This window comes from Hyperoodon ampullatus, assembly GCF_949752795.1.
Source record: "Hyperoodon ampullatus genome assembly, chromosome: 15".
NCBI lineage: Eukaryota > Metazoa > Chordata > Mammalia > Artiodactyla > Ziphiidae > Hyperoodon > Hyperoodon ampullatus.
In genome coordinates this window covers 32,517,694-32,537,183 of record NC_136928.1, presented here as the reverse complement: position 1 = coordinate 32,537,183, position 19,490 = coordinate 32,517,694, and the positions used below count along the sequence as shown (strand labels likewise).

The 19,490-nt window shown below is 43.8% G+C and overlaps 1 protein-coding gene across 1 annotated transcript in view; it reads left to right on the top strand.

Moving 5' to 3' along the window:
* MEIS1 (Meis homeobox 1) overlaps nucleotides 1–19,490 on the top strand; it is a gene marked incomplete at its 3' end in the record, with an annotated part of 139,164 nt that overhangs the window by 58,614 nt on the left and 61,060 nt on the right. The window lies entirely within an intron of this gene.

Here is a 19,490-nt window from a genome sequence, read left to right as displayed (position 1 = left end):
TATGACCCATGGTAGTAAAACCCCAAATTCCATAAAACTAGTTTGTCTAAGAGATCGCCTGCTTCCCTCAGCACCCTAAGGCAGCTGGAATTAGCAGACATGGTGGTACTTACTATTCCATAGTCTGATCTTGAAGGCATAAATTGGAGCTGAATCTGGGGTCCAAGCCTCTCTCCATCTCTCCTGACGTTCTCCCAATGGTATGGTTGCTACCATTTGGACAAGAATGTATACTTTTGTCCTGTCTATTGTAATCCCTCCTCTCCCAGGTTACCATGGGGCCTTGCTGTCTTCCTAACTGTAATATCTGTACCTTATTTTACAGTTATGTGTTGGACGCTGAGTTGCCTTAAAAGCTGAGGGATTTAAGTCTTATTAAAATTGTTAGTACTGTAGTATTTATTTCCTTATAAGTGAATTCCCCATTTCAACTGTATCTTGAGAAAATGATCTTGGTTTTCTTCTACCATCATATCAGTAATAATAAAATAAGCCAAGAAGTTATAATTACTCTTCACATAGCCTCTGTGGAGTGGTTACGTAGAATACCCACTTGTTATGATGTGAATTTTCATTCACTGCTAATGAGCAGGAACAAAATATTCCTGACGGTTTGATTCCCCTTTGGCCACACATTATGACTCTCCTAACAGCAAACCACACGGTCCACTGTCAGACACTCTCTAATGCTCTTTCTAATAAATAGAGCAGCTAAAAATACGGATGTTCTTCATTAAATGTAAAATGATCATTTTAACTGCTTCTACTCTGAGTGACCCATCCATCACTTAATCAGACCAATTTAAGCAGAGAGAGAGAGAGAGAGAGAGAGAGAGAGAGAGAGAGAGATTGAAAATAAGAGTGGATCATCTGTCTGTATTTCCTTTGGTGGCAACATGAGTAGAATTTAGGCTTCGGATGAGTCTTTAGCCATCTCATTGTTTCCTGTGAAAGTGTTATTTTCTTCAGCGTGTACAGGTGGTGGTGTGATAGGCTGTCTAGAAATACAGGCTTAACTAGACCAATGAAGATCATACTTTGTTAGTTTACTTGGGACAAAAAAAGAGTCGCTTGATGTAAGCACTGTTCCCAGCCTTTCCTGTCCTTTCCATCAGTTGAGTCAACCACACAGTCAGTTGCTGTATCTGTAATAGCTCTCCTCGTGTAGAAATGAGGATTTTGCAAACTCCCAGAACATATAACCAAATTCTTTGTTAAATTTTTCTGATAACGAAGACTGTACTTTCCGTATATATATGAAGAGAGCGGAACTAACTCAGGGCAAGAAGTTGAACTTTTTTCTGTAGAGAAACAAAAACTGTAAAGATAAACGTGCTTCTTGACTGCCCCCCTCCCAGCCACACTGCTGCATTAACTCTCAATTAATTTCCGTACGTTTAGGATTTGAGTCTGCCATTCATTCAACAAACACGGGCTGCCTACTAGTGGGCGGCCCTGAGGATACACAGTGGTGAGCAAGCCCATGGGCTGTGCTCAAGGAACTTCAAATCTAGTGGGAATGGCTGGAGGGTAAATAGACCATGGAAATATGGTGGAACACCAGCTATAATCGTTGGCTCATGGAACATGCATCTGCCTCTGTCTTGGAGGGTCTTAGGAGTTCCCCTCAAGAAAGGGCATTTTTACACGATTTCACATTTTTCCAAGAGTTTTCGCACGGGTAACCCCACTCATTCCTCACAACACCCCTTTGAATCAGCCAGTTCTTTATTACCACTGTGGACTGAGGAAGGGGGACTCAGCAAGTGGAGTCACTTGACAAAGATGACACCGATAGGAGAGCCTGGCTTAGAAGGGCAGACCCCAGCTCTGACCTCTGGGTCAGGCATGAGTGCCTGTGTTGGGGAGGGTGGGGGAACCTGGCAAGATGAGAAATAGTGGCCTGATGTTGTGAAATCACTGTGTGACCATCTGGGAATTTGCCCTCAATTCACTGCCAAGTTTAAGAAGACCTGGAACAATCGTTTCACACTCACATAGCCCAGGCAGAGCTTCAAAACACCCACTTTCCCTTTAAAAAAATAAGGCAAACAAGCAAGCACAGAAGAGAGACAATGAACATGATGGCTCAGAGCAGCTTTCATAGTTTCAGTTTGCATCCTTTCTTTTGTGATAACATGGCCCCAGATAGTCACATTCCATGCCTTGGAAATTTTTAGGCTTCTTGGTGGAGATCATCTTCCCATAACTGATTCTTTCAAGTTACGTATTTCTTTAACCTGATCACATGCCTGACTTTGGACTAGTGAGGGGACAGATATCTAGCTTTGGGCCTGCAGGGACCCACCCTTTAACTTTCCAGTCTTTTTGCTCAGGCCAGACTGTGCCTTGTGCCAGCTTCCTGTTCTTTCTGCGGTTGTCTCTCTTACATGAGATGGAACTCATCGTTCTAAATATTGCAGAGATGCCTGACTTTGGGGGAGTCCCTTCACTGAGGTTTCTGGAAGGAAGAATTCCTTGGGTATGAATGAGATGCAGAGAGGACGGCTGTGTTTCCCATACCCCTTTTGGTGTCTGATATGGAAATCATACTCTCACCGACCATCCGGATTTGAATGGATGCGATTTGGGGCTGTCTCCCCGTTTGGTGTGCCCGATGAGAAGAAGGCAGGACATGCTGGGGCCTAGGACCTGTGCTAGAATCTCAGCAACACAGTGCCCCTGGGCAGCAAGAGGAGGCTGGGGCAGGGCGGAAGCATCCCCATTATTAAGAGGACAAGGGCTTGGAGCATCTAACCTCGGTAGAGAAGCTGGCTCCTCCCTGAGCAGGCAGCTGGATGGTACAAGATACAGCATCCAAAGGGTGTAGCAAGTTCAGGCCTGGCATTTCAGGATATCCAGTCTGATAGGTGGGACCAGCAACAAAGAGTTCTAGGCCTTAGGCCAACTCAGAAGTCACGCAGGGCTGGGATTGGCCTTCTGAGGTCTGGTTTCCAGGGCAAGGATCCCCTCCAGCTGGGTGCAGTATTCAGCCCTAGGAAAGAAGGCCGACGGGCTGGGGGATGGGAGGGGAATAGAGGTTCCTGCCAGCCTGTGGATGGGGACAAGACCAGACCCAGAAGAGGACCAGGAGGAGAGTGGGGAATCCAGAGACACGCCCGCGCTGGAGGACGTATCTGAATGAGCAGCGGGGGTAGCTCGGGTGACTTAAGGTAAAGGTTGGCAGTTGCTCCTGTGAATCTAGGTCTAGGGCAGTGTCAAGGGATCAAGGCGATTTTGACTCTTCCCGTCTTGTGGGATAAACGTCTCGGAAACCAAGAAGGGGACCTGGGTCCCAGGTAGAGTTTATGTAGTTGCAGCTACAGGAGCACAGGAAGAGGAAAGGACAAGCTGGTGAAGAGAGAGGGTGCAGGGTGCTGTAGCAGCAACCCCCTTTCTGTGGGAGGGAAGGTCTCTGCCTTCAGTGGGTAAGAATAATTCATGGATTCTGCTACTTCCTTCTGACACCAGTAGACTTCAGATTAGCATGTAGGTGACATTGTCACTGAAAACCCCACAGGCACGGACCGCTGCTCCCCCTTGGGTCCTCTGCTCCAGGCTGCTGTCCACGAGGCAACCTTGTTTGGATTTCCATACCCTGCCTACCCCCCACCCACAAGAGGAGAGACTTTCCTTGCTTTGATACATAAATGAGAGAAAATCAACTCTTGGGAGCTTGTGATCCATCCGTCTCCTTCCCACTCCCCTCTGGCTGAGCAGCCTGGCCATGCCTGCCCAGAGTGGACTCCCGGTTTCAGAGTGGACAGACGTCTCCAGAAAGGGCACTTGCCTCCCAACGTTCCTACTAACAGAACTGCAGACTTCTGACATGGAGAGACACTTGGAAACCATGGTGTGATTCTAGGAAATGTGTGCTTTGTCATGTTTTATGTCCTAGGCATTGACATTTCTGTCATTTAGTAGGTGACTACTCAGAGGCCCTGGGAGAGGGCAGGGGCCTCTGTGGGGTGATGCTCTAGCTAGCACGGGGCTTCCCCTCTGCATTTTGATTCCTCAGTTTCCACCCCTCTTATGAAATTTTTCTGTATGATTTTCTCTGTTAATTTTTGGAGGCCCCTTCAGGGGAGTCGCCTCACTGATCTGCAATGTGGCTATTTTTGATGCCCTCCCATTCCCGTGTACTTTCTCCAGATCCATAAACACTTGGTATTTGTTTTCTTCCTTGTACATTTCAGAGGTGGTTTTCATACTTAACCTGTTCCCATCCCTTTGACTAAGGAACACTCACTCACATGGCACTCTGAGATTGCTGCTTCAGTGTCTCTTACTTCTGTGACTTCAGTATCGAGGAACCATTATGAAGCCCACATTATTGGTCAGGCATTGTGCTGGCTGTGGACGACATGCAGCCATGAGAAAGGACACTGTTCTGCTCTAGAAGATCTTTCTAGAGGTTAAAGAAATGCACCTAGATTAGATCACCGTTATCTAATAGAGTGGGTTAAATGGAGAGACTAGCTCTAGAGTGGTTAGGGGTTTAGCCTTGAGCCAGATCTGGATTCAGATTCATGAGGAACTCTATTTCCTTATCTGTAGAGCAGTCTGTTTCCTTTTCTGTGCATTAGGGCTATTGCAAGGATGACATGAGATAATTTAGAAAAGCACCTAGCATGGCATGTGCTCTCTGTGCAGCCTATAATCGTTAGTTAGTAAATATGAGTTATTTCTATTGGCTACTAAAACAGTCTTTGAAAGATCCATAACACGTAAAGGGTTTTTAAAATATGGAGAAATTGATTTTTTTTTCCCATGGTAATTTAATGTCTAAGGATTTGGTGAGGATTAGTTGATTGAAAATAAAGGCCAAACACCATTTCAGGTATCTAGTAAGTGCTCAATAAATGTTAGTTTTTATCATTACTATTATTTTTACTATCTAGACAAGGGATGGACTATAATTGACAATTAGCCCTCTTATTCTTTAGGGCATCTTGATTTTCCTAGACTGTAAAAATACTTTCTTAAATGATAGCACTTTTCTTCCCCCATATTTGTAAATCAAGAACAAAAACCTTTGCTAGTGACAACTGCCACAGAAATATTATTTAGAGAGCAGAGGGCATAATCTGTTTTGTGTGGGAAGTGAGAACTTATATTAATAAAAATTGTTTCCGGCCTACCACCATTCAGCCATAGGCTACCAGCTTCATGCGATAGGACTGTTTAGGCTGCGCTGCTCACCTGTTTTCCTCAGAAGCCCACTCACAAAGTTCTGTGTCACTGCAGGGTTCTTTGGGGAAACAGAAGAAAAGAAAAAAGGAAAAGGACCTGCCATGCTAGGAGAGTGGGTGTATATGTTTTGGAAAAGTTTGGCTCCTGGGAATGAGAACAGGATGGGGGGAGGAGGCACCATGACAGGAGCGGCAATGATTGTTTGCCTGCTTGGGGTGACGGGATCAGGATAAATGTCCCCTTGCTCAAAGAATGTCCTCCATAGCAAGTCACCACAAGGACTAGCATTCACTGAGCTGAGCCACCACTGCCAAGTGTGGAGTTAAACACTTAAGGCAACTTACTATTATCATTTTTTAAACATCTTTATTGGAGTATAATTGCTTTACAATGGTGTGTTAGTTTCTGCTTTATAACAAAGTGAATCAGCTATACATATACATATATCCCCATATCTCTTCCCTCTTGCATCTCCCTCCCACCCTCCCTATCCCATCCCTCTAGGTGGACACAGAGCACCGAGCTGATCTCTGTGTGCTATGCGGCTGCTTCCCACTAGCTGTCTATTTTACGTTTGGTAGTGTATATATGTCCATGCCACTCTCTCACTTCGTCCCAGCTTACCCTTCCCCGTCCCCGTCTCCTCAAGTCCATTCTCTACATCTGCGTCTTTATTCCTGTCCTGCCCCGAAGTTCTTCAGAACCATTTTTGTCTTTTTTTTTTAGATTCCATATATATGTGTTAGCATACGGTATTTGTTTTTCTCTTTCTGACTTAGTTCACTCTGTATGACAGTCTCTAGGTCCATCCACCTCACTACAAATAATTCAATTTCGTTTCTTTTTATGGCTGAGCAATACTCTGTTGTTTATATGAAGGCAGCTTATTTTACTTCACCTGCCAATACCTCTAAGGTATAAGTACTATTACTATGCTCATTTTTTCTACAGAGGTGAAGCTCAGGCTTGGAGAGGTTAAATAACTTGCCCAGGGTCACACAACTGTTAATGGGGAAGATGAGACTCCTATGAACCTAGGCAATCCAACTCCAGAGGCTAAACTATTCTCTTAGAACACCTCCAGTGTAGGAGACAAGAAGTGAGGTATAGTACATGCTGAGGAGATGAGGAGGAGAGGGCAGTCGCACTCACAGAAACGAGTCGCCAGTGGGAGACATCCTGGCTTGTTTCCATACTCCAGTCAGTGGGTTGCCTGCTCAAATGAGGACCTGAACAGCCTGGCCCTCAGCCTTGTCCAGCGGGTGCAGGTACATTTCATTGTGTGGAAGGACAGGAGGCTGTCCCCATCTTGCACTATAGCTAGGCATCCGCCTGCACCCAGCAGACTTGCTGGCTTTAAGTGCCCATGGGGGAAGATGCTCCAGAGCCTTGCTGGGATGAAGCTTGCGGTCCTTGGACCAGCAACACAGCATCTGCAGCTCCTAGGAGCTTGTTAGAAATGCAGAATCTCAGGCTTCTTCCCTACTAAATCCAAAACTACATTTTAACAAGATCCCTGGTGTTTTATGTAATACACATGAAAGTTGGGGTGGCACTGCTCTAAAAAGTTTTATCTTTACTGTGCCCACCAAAGTCAAGTCACCACTTTTCAGAGTGTGCTGATTTTGAACGGCAGGCGCCTGTCCCTAATTAACTGAGTGATTGGTGTGTGTGGCACCACAAATCTACAAAAGAACCGGAGCCTTGGATAATCAGAGGAGAGAAAGTTAGGTGTCGTCACAGCCACAGGCCAGCCATTCTCAAACCTTTTCTTTCAGGAACTGTTGGATTTTTAGATGACTTAAAATAAGAGAATAACCTGCATTTTTTTCGAACTCCCAACTTCTTTCTTGCCCATTTTCCGGCTAACTATACCTAATAATCTCTTCATTCTCCCCAAATACTTGCTAATCTGCATTTCACCACCTCATTCCATTTGACTTTGCATGCAAGGAAATCTGTGCAGAATATCATCTCTTTTTTCCTCCTTGACCCATGGCATTTCCTCGTGCTCCAACTTCTGCCCCAGGAGGTGAGCCCCACTCTCTCATCCACGGTGATCCACCTTCAGCTGCCCTGGTGCCCTTCCTGCATACACCATGACCTTACCTCATACCTCCTTATAAACTGAGAGCAGAATAAAAGGACATCAGTAGGGGATGAGGAGGGGAGTGCCCATGAGTGTCTGGAGGGAAGATCCCTGGGAAGCCAGGGCGAGTCAGGGTGGACTGGTGCCCCGCGTTTAACCATGTCACAGTGCTCATTGCAAAGGCTCTGCTCATCCAGCCACAGTGAAGAGTGGGCAGACACGGGGGTAGAGTGCCTACAGAATGGAGACACCTTATCCTGGTTTATCTGGAGTCATTCAAGAGTGATGTGGTCCAGATGAACAGAATCCTACTTTTTTAAATATTAAAAAATTTAGGGACATTTTTAATGAAAGTGTTTCCAGACTACACATATGCCCTATCATATCTAATTATAATCAACTTAAAGAAAATTGAAAGTCAGAAGGTCCATGAGTTATGGCCCTGCACCATATCTTTTCCTGTTTATACAGCCTGTTTGGCATTCATCGGGCTGCTTTCCCCAATGCTAAAGGGCCCTGCTGTGCTACACTTCTTAGGTGCTTATTTTTTGCCTCTTCATCATCCTATAATTTTACAAAGCTTTCAGCCTACAAACTATAAGGCAGGAAACCAGATGAGTAAACTTTTAAACACTGTATCTAAAATAAATATAACAATTCTCTGATTAAGGGGCTTTTGGTCATTTCTCTGTGAAAAGTCTGTGAGCTTTACCACATTTAACCTGTGATTCTAATCCAGTACATTTTAATCATCTTGGAGCTTTAAAACTCACTAATGCTGGACTCTCACCCTCCAAAATACCAGTTTAATTGTTCTCCGGTATAGCATAAGGCATCAGCATTTGTAAAGCTACCACGTGATTCCTCGTGTAGCCAAAATTGAGAACCACTGCTTCTAATCTTTTTTTAACATTAAAAAAATTTATTTATTTATTTATTTATTTTTGGCTGCATTGGGTCTTAGTTGTGGCACATGGGATCTTTCCTTGCGGCCTGCAGGCTCACTAGTTGCAGTGCACAATCTCCAGAGCATGCAGGCTCAGTAGTTGTGGTGCACAGGCTCTGTAGTTGCAGCACGCAGGCTTAGTTGCCCTGAGGCATGTGGGATCTTAGTTCCCCGACCAGGGATCGAACCCACGTCCCCTGCATTGGAAGGCGGATTCTTAACCACTGGACCATGAGGGAAGTCACCCACTGCTTCTAATCTCTATGCTAGAAATATTTTTTAAATCCTACTTTTAATTGTATCCTATATAATTGTTGAAGTGAGCTCTTTGATAAATAAATGTTATCCTGTCTGTGTGTGCGTATACACACATATATATATACATAATGTACACATGCAGAGCATATAGAAGTTTAAAAATAAATTATCTGGCAAGCTTTTGAAGATATCACAAAAATAAATGGGGTGTGTGTGTGTGTGTGTGTGTGTGTGTGTGTGTGTATGTCTATGTCTGTGTGTCTGCCTGTCTTATAAGATCCCTTGTGTGGGTGGCATTTGTGTATTTTTGGTGTTTTTGTTTTTTGGTTTTTTTAATGACAAAACATTTATTTTCATGGTTAGATAAAACTTTGTGACCATTCATTAGTATATATTTAATATTTTGGGGGGAGAATATTTCAAGCAATGAACTTGTCATACATTACTGTAATATTAAAAAAATAGGCAAAATACTGGGTCCTAAAATGCTTTCTAAGATGTTGATTCAGAACAAAAGTTTGTGGTTTTATACTGTTTTACCTTTGCAGTTGAAGTGTATTCTGTTTGTAAAAAGGTCGGGGATTTCCATTTTGTTTTATTGTTAGTATAAATACATAGATTTCAGTAACATTTTGCAGTGCACGCACATCCTGAAGTTTCTAAGACTTCATTAAGAAGTTATGCTGTTTTTGCAGGGATTTTCCATGGTGTTTAGTTGTAAAAAAAAATGCTGAATGGATGAAAAATGAGTAAAATATGTGTTTTTTTCTTCTTTCTTATTCATCATTGCTATTTGTCCTCTGTGTGAAGGCAACTAATTTGCTGTTGTTCCCCTGAGGGGAATTCAAGTCAAAAAGTCATATTGAATTACTAGAAAAAGATATTCCTATCTCAAAAGAACAAAGTGCAATGATTTAAGAAAAAAAAGTAGAAAATTTATCTGATTTTTGGTGTATGTTTTATCTGTCCACGGTACTCTTCTTGTACAAACACTTTGATAAACTAAATCTGAAGTAAACTATAAATATGATTATTTATTGACTCCAACTGGCAATCTTACTTTCCATGAATTCAGAAAGCCCAGTTTCTTCCTTTAATCCCATCAACTGCACATTAAAATTTTAACAAAAAAATGTTTTTTATTCTGTAAAAATCCAGCAGATATTTTCATTCTGGGTCTCGGTTATTTAATATGTTTTTTTCCATGGTTTTCACATAGTTACATGCATGATTTGAGCTGACAATGAAGATAGAAGCTTAACAGAATGCATGATTTATGGGAAAGTTATTCCCAATGTATTTCAACAGGCTGGCAATCCTCCCCGAGTTACAAACACCCAAATTATGAACGACCCCCACACACACACACACACACACGTCCAACTTGGATTTCTTAACTCCTGTCCTCCATGCTTGACATCTACAGGACGCGTTTACTGCCATCACAGTTTCTGTGAGAAACCGTGGGGTGTTCAGAAGCATGTGACTTCCCAAATAGAAGCGGGAGATTGGGGTGGGGAGGGGATAGCAGGATGTAATCATCAGTTAGGAAAGTGACACTGGGCTCTTTTGAAGGATTGGCATCCATTGATCAAAAATACACAAGCTATGTATTTTTAAACACTTTATTTCTCTCTCTGAAATTCTGCCATTAAAGATTCATTTACATTAACAAATCTTTTAAAAATGCCAGTACTTCTGGGAAGGTGGGGGGGCATCAGTTATTCATTTCCTAGTCTGAATTAATTCTTTCAGGTTGCTTGCTACCTAAACTCTGGCTCAGGTCAAGTAGACTTAAAGGCTGTGTATTGTGATTGGCGGGAGATGATGAGTGTTAATTCATAGGAGGAATAGAACTGGTCCAGGTGATGTGACCATAATTGGGAGGCCAAGTGCCTCTACAAGACATTGGGATACTTGGAAACTCCAGGAAAGGAAAGCTACGTAGCAGAGGAGAGATACAGAAAAAGAGGTACTAAAGACAATCATATATATTTTAATATTTTCCTAGGCTGACTCTATGCACAGAAATATGAGAAGGAACTCATCTTCCTCCTTATTTTTGCACTTTCTGACTTCCTGAACCCAGGGCTCACATGTCAGTTAGAACTTCATTCACTTAATGAATTACTTTGGCTTTTGATAAGCAAGAATTGGAAACTATCACCATTCATAACAGACTTCTATGGGAAAATTTGTTCTAATGTCCAAGAGACCTGCTTACAAATTAACTTCAGAATATAACTGGTGCCTAAATTAGGATCTACCTGAATAGACTCATTGCTTGTCCGTTGTCTCTCATTCTCCAATCTTGGTTTGGAAAGTAGGGATTTGCTAGGTGGAACTAAAAGAAACACTGGAGGATGAGGCTTTATGTGGTAAAATTTATATAATATCAGGGCATGCAATGGGAAGGACACTGATGACCCCACGGAAATACCCTTATAGATCACAACTCTTAGAAACCTGGGGATGAACACCCAAATCCTGACTATGGCCCCAAGGCCCTGTGTGGTCTTGCTTCTCTTACCTCTCCAGTTTCATCTTGTCCTGCCTTCCCAGGTCCCAGTACTGTGGTTGTTTCATGCTTCTCCCAGACAGGCAGGGCCTTTGTACATGTGATTGCAATGGCCTGCAATACTTTCCCTGCCCTCTGCCCTTTTAGACTGTCCACCATACCTAACTGACTTTTCTCTACCCTTCAGACTTCTGCTCCACATCACTCCTACCTCAGTCAATGTCCTGTGTTCCACACACTCAAAGATTTATGTTTCTTTCTGATGGAGTACAGTTGCACAGTTACTGCTGTGACTATTTTGTTTAACGTCTATGCCCTCTAACTGGAAAGCAGATAGAAAGAGGGACTCTTTCTGGTTTGGTTCACCATTTGTGTCTCCAGGGGGTTGGCATTCGTGTTTGGGACATAGTAAGAATTAAGTACATTTTTTGTTAAATGAATGAATGAATGAATGAGAGGAGTGACAGGTTGTACAAAAGGTGGTTACATATCCAGAGCTCACTTTTATTTTTATTTTAGAATTACTGTTTTTTTGGGGGGGTTACTTATTAATTAATTTATTTTTGGCTGCATTAGGTTTTCATTGCTGCATGCGGGCTTTCTTTAGTTGCGTTGAGCGGGGGCTACTCTTTGTTGCAGTGCGCGGGTTCTCATTGCTGTGGCTTCTCATTGCGGTGGCTTCTCTTGTTGCGGGGCATGGGCTCTAGACACATGGGTTTCAGTAGTTGTGGCACGTGGGCTCAGTAGTTGTGGCAGGCAGGCTCTAGAGCGCAGGCTCAGTAGTTGTGGTGCACGGGCTTAGTTGCTCCGCGGCATGTGGGATCTTCCCGTACCAGGGCTCGAACCTGTGTCCCCTGCATTGGCAGGTGGATTCTTTTTTTTTTTTTTTTTTTTTGTGGTACGCGGGCCTCTCACTGTTGTGGCCTCTCCGGTTGCGGAGCACAGGCCCCGGACGTGCAGGCTCAGCGGCCATGGCTCTTGGGCCCAGCCGCTCCGCGGCATGTGGGATCCTCCCAGACGGGGACACGAACCCGCGTCCCCTGCATTGGCAGGCGGACTCTCAACCACTGCGCCACCAGGGAAGCCCTGGCAGGTGAATTCTTAACCACTGCACCACCAGGGAAGCCCCAGAGCTCACTTTTAAGTGCTATATTTACTCTTTAGAAAAGGGGGGAGTAGGTTCATAGAGAGAGCTCCTGCCTGCAGGCTCTGATTCTCCATCTCTTCCCTGGGGTTTCTGTGATGTCAGGAGTCCCCTAAAGGGCAGAGTGAGGCTGTGAGCTCATTCCACAGTGGTTAGCCATTGACAAATATCTGTCACTGTTTAACAAGCCTAAATTCAGCTAGAAAGGAAAAGCCTCATAGCGAATCTCTGTGAAGCCAACCTTTGGAAGCGTAGCTAGACATTTCTTTTATAAGTGCCAAGAATATGTTTATTTAAAGTTTGCTCTTCTTAATCTTCTCCCCTGCTCACCTTAGCTCCATCTTTTCGATCCATGCCATTGGTATATCCGTCCCATTGGTTATTTGTGAAGCCCCTTCTAGGACTTAGCACTGCCAGGGCAGGTACCAACAACACCTCATCTTGGTTTCCAAAGGAACTACCTCAAAATTTTCAGGAAAGCCATGGTGGTAAAATAAAATATATGAGAGTGTGCTTACCTTTGATCAACTGAAAATCCCTTTGAACTAAAAACAAGGAAACCTTCAACACCTCAGGATGAGAAGAGATACAAAACGGAGGCTGAGCTAACAGAACCCTAATTAAAGTTAAATGTAGAAGTTAACCATTGGATTTAGACTATTACATATGTCTGTTGGCCTCAGATTTGAAGATATAGAAAGTTTACTCTGTTTATTTTGAAAATGTTTAATAAGACTTATGAGGTTGTATTATGTTTTCATTTATCCTGCAAGAACCTTTCTAATGTTTCCTAGGATTCTGTGACATGTCAATCTGTAACAGTATCAGATATTAATGTCCTCAGATAACCTGTTGCTGAAGAATTGCTGAGACAGGTGTGGAGGAATGCTGTGGGAAAGACTGACACAATGACTTGGCAAAACCAAGGCAAAACCACAGTTCTAGAGTTTTGTGTTTGTACCACATCTATAAAGTGTGAGTCTGGAGTCTGAGCTCAGGGTCAAATTGTCTGCTTAGAGACAGTTGAGATTCTTTACTAGGGTAAAACTGAGAGGTGTGTCAAGGGTGTGGGGAGTAGTATAATTAATTCATTGAGGGGAAAATGCAGAAGGAGACAAATAACTTTTGCTTTATTTTTTAAAAGGTGAGCTCAGGAAAAATGGAGAAACAGCAAGAAATTTTAGTTAGGTAAACACTTTTAAGTTGTAATTGCAGGGAGTAGGGGTGTATTTCTAAAGGGTTATGGTAAACATTATAAAGAAGTCTGAGACTTTAACTCTTAGTCCATCTCTTGTCCAAGATGAGCTTAAAAATTCTAAGGAAACTTCCCCGCTTTGGAGAATGCACGTTTTTTTTTTTTTTTTTTGGCGGTACGCGGGCCTCTCACTGCTGTGGCCTCTCCCGTTGCGGAGCACAGGCTCTGGACGCGCAGGCTCGGCGGCCATGGCTCACGGGCCCAGCCGCTCCTCGGCATGTGGGATCCTCCGGGACCGGGCCAAGAACCCGTGTCCCCTGCATCGGCAGGCAGACTCTCAACCACTGCGCCACCAGGGAAGCCCGAGAATGCATTTTTAAAAATGTTTTCTTACGTTTCATTGAATTTCATTGGTGAATATTTTTCAAGAGTTTCATTTAGGTGTGTATCAAAAAGAATTGTAACAGCGGGAAATTGAAACTACGGTTTTCTCCATACAGTGAAAGAAAGATGCATTCACACCTTCACTGAATAAGCAATTGACAAGTCTGTACCCTGTACACAGGGGTAACCCTGGGGTTAGAGAATCTTAGTGAGGAGTATGACCAGGTCCCTGTTTTCACCATATTCTATAATCAAGTTGAGGGGACATATGCGGAAATGAACAGTGCTAGTAGAGTATGAAGTGTGTTGGGTGGAGGAATGTCAGGAGAAGAAAAATCACTCCGGACTGGGAAGGATTTTACTAAAGAGAGTTAGAGTCCAGCAAAAACTCCTTATAGGAGATGGCAGTTGAACCGAACCTAAAAGGTCACCGAGGAGTTTGCCAGGGAGAAGGGCTAGCACAGGGGGACACAAAGAGGTGTGAGAGATCCGTGTGTGCAGGGAGATCCCGAGAACGTCAGGTGGGCTCAGGACTGGGGTGGGGGGCAGGGCATCGAGTGCGGTGCCCCCGGGGACCCGACAACAGACGGGCTGCAAACAAACACACCCCGGAGAGAGATCACGAAAGGCCTTCTACGCCAGGCTAAAAAGTGTGACCTTTATCCTGAAGGCAGAGGGCGGCTGCAGAAGGATTTTAAGTGCCGGGGTTATACGATCAGATATGTGTTTTAGAAAAATCATTCTGGCAGCTATTACGCATTCTAAATGAAGACAAAACACCTCCTTAAAGCCTCTGAAGTATTCTAGCCGGTTCCTGAGAAAGGCTTGTTATAATTCTCACCATTTATCCTCTTAACATAACACAGAAACATTATCCCCTCTGACTTCTGGCTAAGTAGACACAGCCAGGATCTGGAGAAGTGGGTTTGGGGTAGTTTTTACATTTTTCCTAGCAACCTGGCACACCCAGATAGCTCGACTACAAAGGAAACCTGACCTCCCCATACCGAGGGGATGTTTGCACCAGGGGCCCCTAGAAAGGCGGGAATGTTCTCCACACCATTTAAGGGACGAAAGGCCATATTCTCTCACGGAGAAGTGCTGTGTGAGAAAACAGACAAGAGAAAAACAGAAACCCTTAATATTGGATTAAAATTTATCCGCCTTATAACATGAGCTGTACAGTCCTCGGAGGGCTTTGCACTGACCATTGAGACAGCTTTCAAGGCACAACAGAATTGACTCAGTATCGAAAGATACGGTTATAACTGGCCTTGATTTTTGAGTCTAGGTACATTTTTGGGACAAAGACTCTATTTCTAAACGCTCAAAGAGGAGAAAAGTAAAGGTTAAGGAGAGAACGTGGCCCGAAACCATGGAGTCTCGCTACCAAATTGTCAATGAAATGATCTTGAAGCAGGGTGTTTTCCAGCTTGGTTTCTAGCAAAACAGGAGGGTCCACAACCTTACATGTTCTTTTGCCCTGGCAGTTGAAAGTTCATCTCCCTAATTAGGAGTTTTGCCTCTGTGGCATAAAGAACCCTCTGATGGACAACCCATTTTATTTCTACCTGCTGGCCCACTGCCACCGGAAGTGCCCAGCCCTTGTGATGTAAATGTCAGGCGCTTTTGGGGGGTTTTGTTTTTGCCTCCCTCAGAATAGGTTTTGGGGACTGGTGGTCCTGGAGGGAGAGAGGGAGTTAGGAGGGAGAGAAAAATGGGAGTCAGACGTTGACCTGCCGGGAAGGAGCCCCCGCTGACACGGTCAGTCTGACCCATTGAATGGCCTGAATACGATAAATGCCGCTTTATCCTGCCTTGAAAGGCACGAGATAGCGCAGTCTAAATGCCTGGGCATGCTTAAATAGGCGACCAGGGATGTTTGAGTTGAGCATGTTTGAAATCTGAGCTCTCTGACAGCCTGGGAGCTGTCACAGGTCACCTGCCTTGCTCCGCTGGGACGGGCCCAGGTCTCACAAGAAATTGTCCATAGACGAATTGTAGTACAAATTCCTTTCTTTGTTGGTTGGCCTCTTTCACTAGACCATGGCCTATAAAATTTTGTAAAAACAATTCTTAAATATTATTTGAAAGGGCAAATGGCCCACGCTGAAAGGTTTGACAGTTTGACATATAGTGCATGGTTTCGAGAGCTCGCAACCTGAAAAGTGTGGCCAGGATTCTCCCCCTGCTTGTTAGAAGCCTGGTGTTTTTTAAACAGTGTTTTGTGGCTGCCCAGAGTTCCTCTGCTGCGAGCTATCTGACAGTCCAGGAGTCTGCTTCAGTGATCTGAAATCCTTTTAGACTCATTTGTGAGGGAGCAGAAAAATAGCTGGCACCTTTGAATCCAGTGTCCAAAGAGCACAGAAACAGGTAGTGGCAATTAAGGAGCCATTTGGACGATCAGATCAAAGCAGATCACTTTAGAGTCTTCTGAGAGTGCTGGAGCCAGTGCCCAGAGAGAGAAGGGAGCCCGGAGTGACACTTCAGTGAGGAGACGAGGGGGAATTTGAGTGGCCCAGTCTCATCAGAGCCAGGGAAGTCGCAGGGAAGTAGCTTTCTGCATTAGAATGTGGCCCATGTGCGGCTCAGCGCCCGTTGGCTGCCTCTGCATAGCCAAAGGCCATTTTCAGGAGCCTCTGGCCCCTCAGTCACTGGCCTGCTAGTTAATTGCCACACGGACTTCATGACACATGGGCAGATAATATGACATTTTCGGTTTCTGTCACTAGCAAACGCCACAACGTTGCTTGCACTAGTTGCTAAGAAGCTGTCAGAACGCATTAGCAATTGGCTAAAGTCGCCCTATGGCATTTCCTCATAGCATCAGCAAAACGAGCATAAATCACCCACTGGAGCCTACTGCTATCCTAATGAGGCTGTAAGCTTGTTTATGGACTAGCATCATTTTTATGATTATTTCCACCTTTTCAGTTTGCCTTCATTTGGTGGCAGGAGAAGTCAGCTCCAGGAATGAAGTCACTGCTGACATTTTACAAATGTGGTTCAGAGCTGCTGCCTGCTGCCGTGTGGTCAGCCGGCGGTCCTCCAAGTTTGTTTAGTGATCTTAAAAATAAAAAGGAAATAAATCCTCCAGAGACCGCAGAGAGGTGACTGTATCAAATTGCAGAGTGGATGGAAATGTGCAAGGTACAATTGACCATTGAGACTCTCCTCTGAGGTGGAGACATTTCGAGATCAATTTTCCATTTTAGAAAGTGGAAGAGGTTAAACAATTTATTAAAATCTATGAAAGTGTTTGCTTTGAGAATCATCTGTTTTATTATGCTCTCCTCCTTCCCCATCCTCTCCACTTCCCTAACTTGTGTCGGGAAGGAGCAGGGTTTATTGTTTTAGGCTTTTCTGAACATGCACCAGTATTTACACTGGATTGAAAGCATTTGCTTCCAATGAAAATCTTGTCTTAGATTACAACCCAGCAGTGTAATTTCCCTCCCAGATGGGAGTAAAGTAGCTGTATTTGCCTAAAAACAGTAGGAAGAACAAACTGAGCATTAAGCCAAGGCTGTTTTTGGCTTGAGCTAATGATGTAATAGAAACCTTTTATTCGGGAGAGGTCACTGCCAGGGACTGAAGGGGGGTGATCTGGCTCTTGCTTGAAAGGTTTCTCCATTGTATCTACATAAGTCTTCACTTAAACAATTCTGTTCCTAATGCTTCTGCTTTCATATGGCAGAAATAAACAGGAAAGGTTCTGGTGAGTGTTACACGTGGAATGCAGAAAGCCTTCCTCTCCTAATGCAGTATATAATTCAGGTGCCCTCAAGGCACGCTTTCAGGAATTCTTTTGCCTGAGGTAATGGGAAGCTAAGGCTGCTTTAAGGCCTTGATTATCTATTGATGCACAAAGCTGGAAAAAAGTCATCTCCGCTGGATTATAGTAGATATTTCCATAAATTATCAATGAATTCTCTTCAAGGCAGGCACGAGGCATTGCCTGCTAAATTAATCTGAAGGGGTTTTGAGATGGAGAGAAAGGCTACCTTTTTTTTTTTTTTTAAGGTTGAAAACAATCATGGGTGAGGTGGTGAAAAACTGTGTCCTTAGGTCAGAAGCTTTTTTAATCAGTGATCAAGTAATATGTTTCTTTTCCTTGGTTACCTTTTGCATATTGAAAGTGGATTAGCCCACTGAAAATTTAAATGCTTTTGAGTTGGTTTTTTTTTCTCATGTTTTTTTAATGAATTGTTATTTTATATGGTGAAATGCTTCTCTGAATAAAAAGCCTCTTTAAATATTGGACTTTCTAAGAATTTATTAGGCAAATCCAAGGAGACTCCTTATAAAACACTTGGGTAGGGCTTCCCTGGTGGCGCAGTGGTTGAGAGTCCGCCTGCCAATGCAGAGAGCACGGGTTCGTGCCCCGGTCCGGGAAGATCCCACATGTCGTGGAGTGGCTGGGCCTGTGAGCCATGGCCGCTGAGCCTGCCCTGGTTTAGGGATGTGGGTGTCTCATCCTGCCTGGACCATCCCCCTTGAGCAAATCATCCAGCAGGATCACAAGTACTTTCTTCATTGATATAGTGAGGGCTTGGGAACTGTGGGTCTTCATGATCTTTTTCACTGAGAACACAGCTATGATTCCATGGACCTTTTAAAGAATATACGATTTTTGTCAACAAAACATCGAATACAATGAAATTATGGATTTTCATTTGATAAAAATTCAACAGAAAATTTCTGCCAAGGTTTTGTGTTTGTGGCATATGCTGTCATCCTAGCAGAAATGTCCAAATCAGTCTGTCTCTCACCCAACAAAGTTTTTAAACTTCAACTCAGTACAAGTCAAGGTAATTCAGGGGACAGTTTTCTTTTGGGGGGAGGGGTGGCAGGGGGAGTTCCCTGAGGGAACTCTGTGAAGAACAACTGATTAATGACAACCTAACTACTTTAGATTCGACTGAAATAACTGAAATCAAAATAGAGAATTCTTCAATATCCTGTGATAAACCATAATAGAAAAGAATATACATATGTACATATATAACTGAGTCACTTTGTTGTACAGCAGAAATTAACACAACATTGTAAATCAACTATCAATAAAATTTTTTTAAAAATAGAGAATTCTTTTTGTGTGTAGGATATTTAGATAAAAGAAGCAAGGAATACAGAAATTCATGACGTGAACCAAAGGAATCTGAGGCTAGTTCCCATGTGCAGTCTTACCAAAGTTCTTTGGGCCATGTGCACGGGTCTCCCAGTGAACCCAAGGAGTGTGCTAGCTCGTTGTTAAGCCTCGCCACTCTAGCTCTTCTTTCTGGGCCCAGATCAACCTGTCCCTTTCTATTTATTTATTTATTTATTTTTGCAGTACGTGGGCCTCTCACTGCTGCGGCCTCTCCCATTGCGGAGCACAGGCTCCGGACGCGCAGGCTCAGCGGCCATGGCTCACGGGCCCAGCCACTCCACGGCATGTGGGATCTTCCCGGACCGGGGCACGAACCCACGTCCCCTGCATTGGCAGGCGGACTCTCAACCACTGCGCCACCTGGGAAGCCCCAACCTGTCCCTTTTTAAAAGCCAGTAGTTTCCACTGAGAGAGCTGGGGTACCAGTTGACCAAAGCTAAGTTACTTTTTAGGGTAGTATGTATAGTCCACTGTTGTTTTCCCTTTTAACATTTGTGCCTAAACGCCAAGTGTTTACTTTCCATTTGTACCTTATGACTTGTTTTGGACAGTGTGATTATATGGACTGAAATTTCACTTTTTTTTTTCTTATTCAATATGCCATTTTAAAA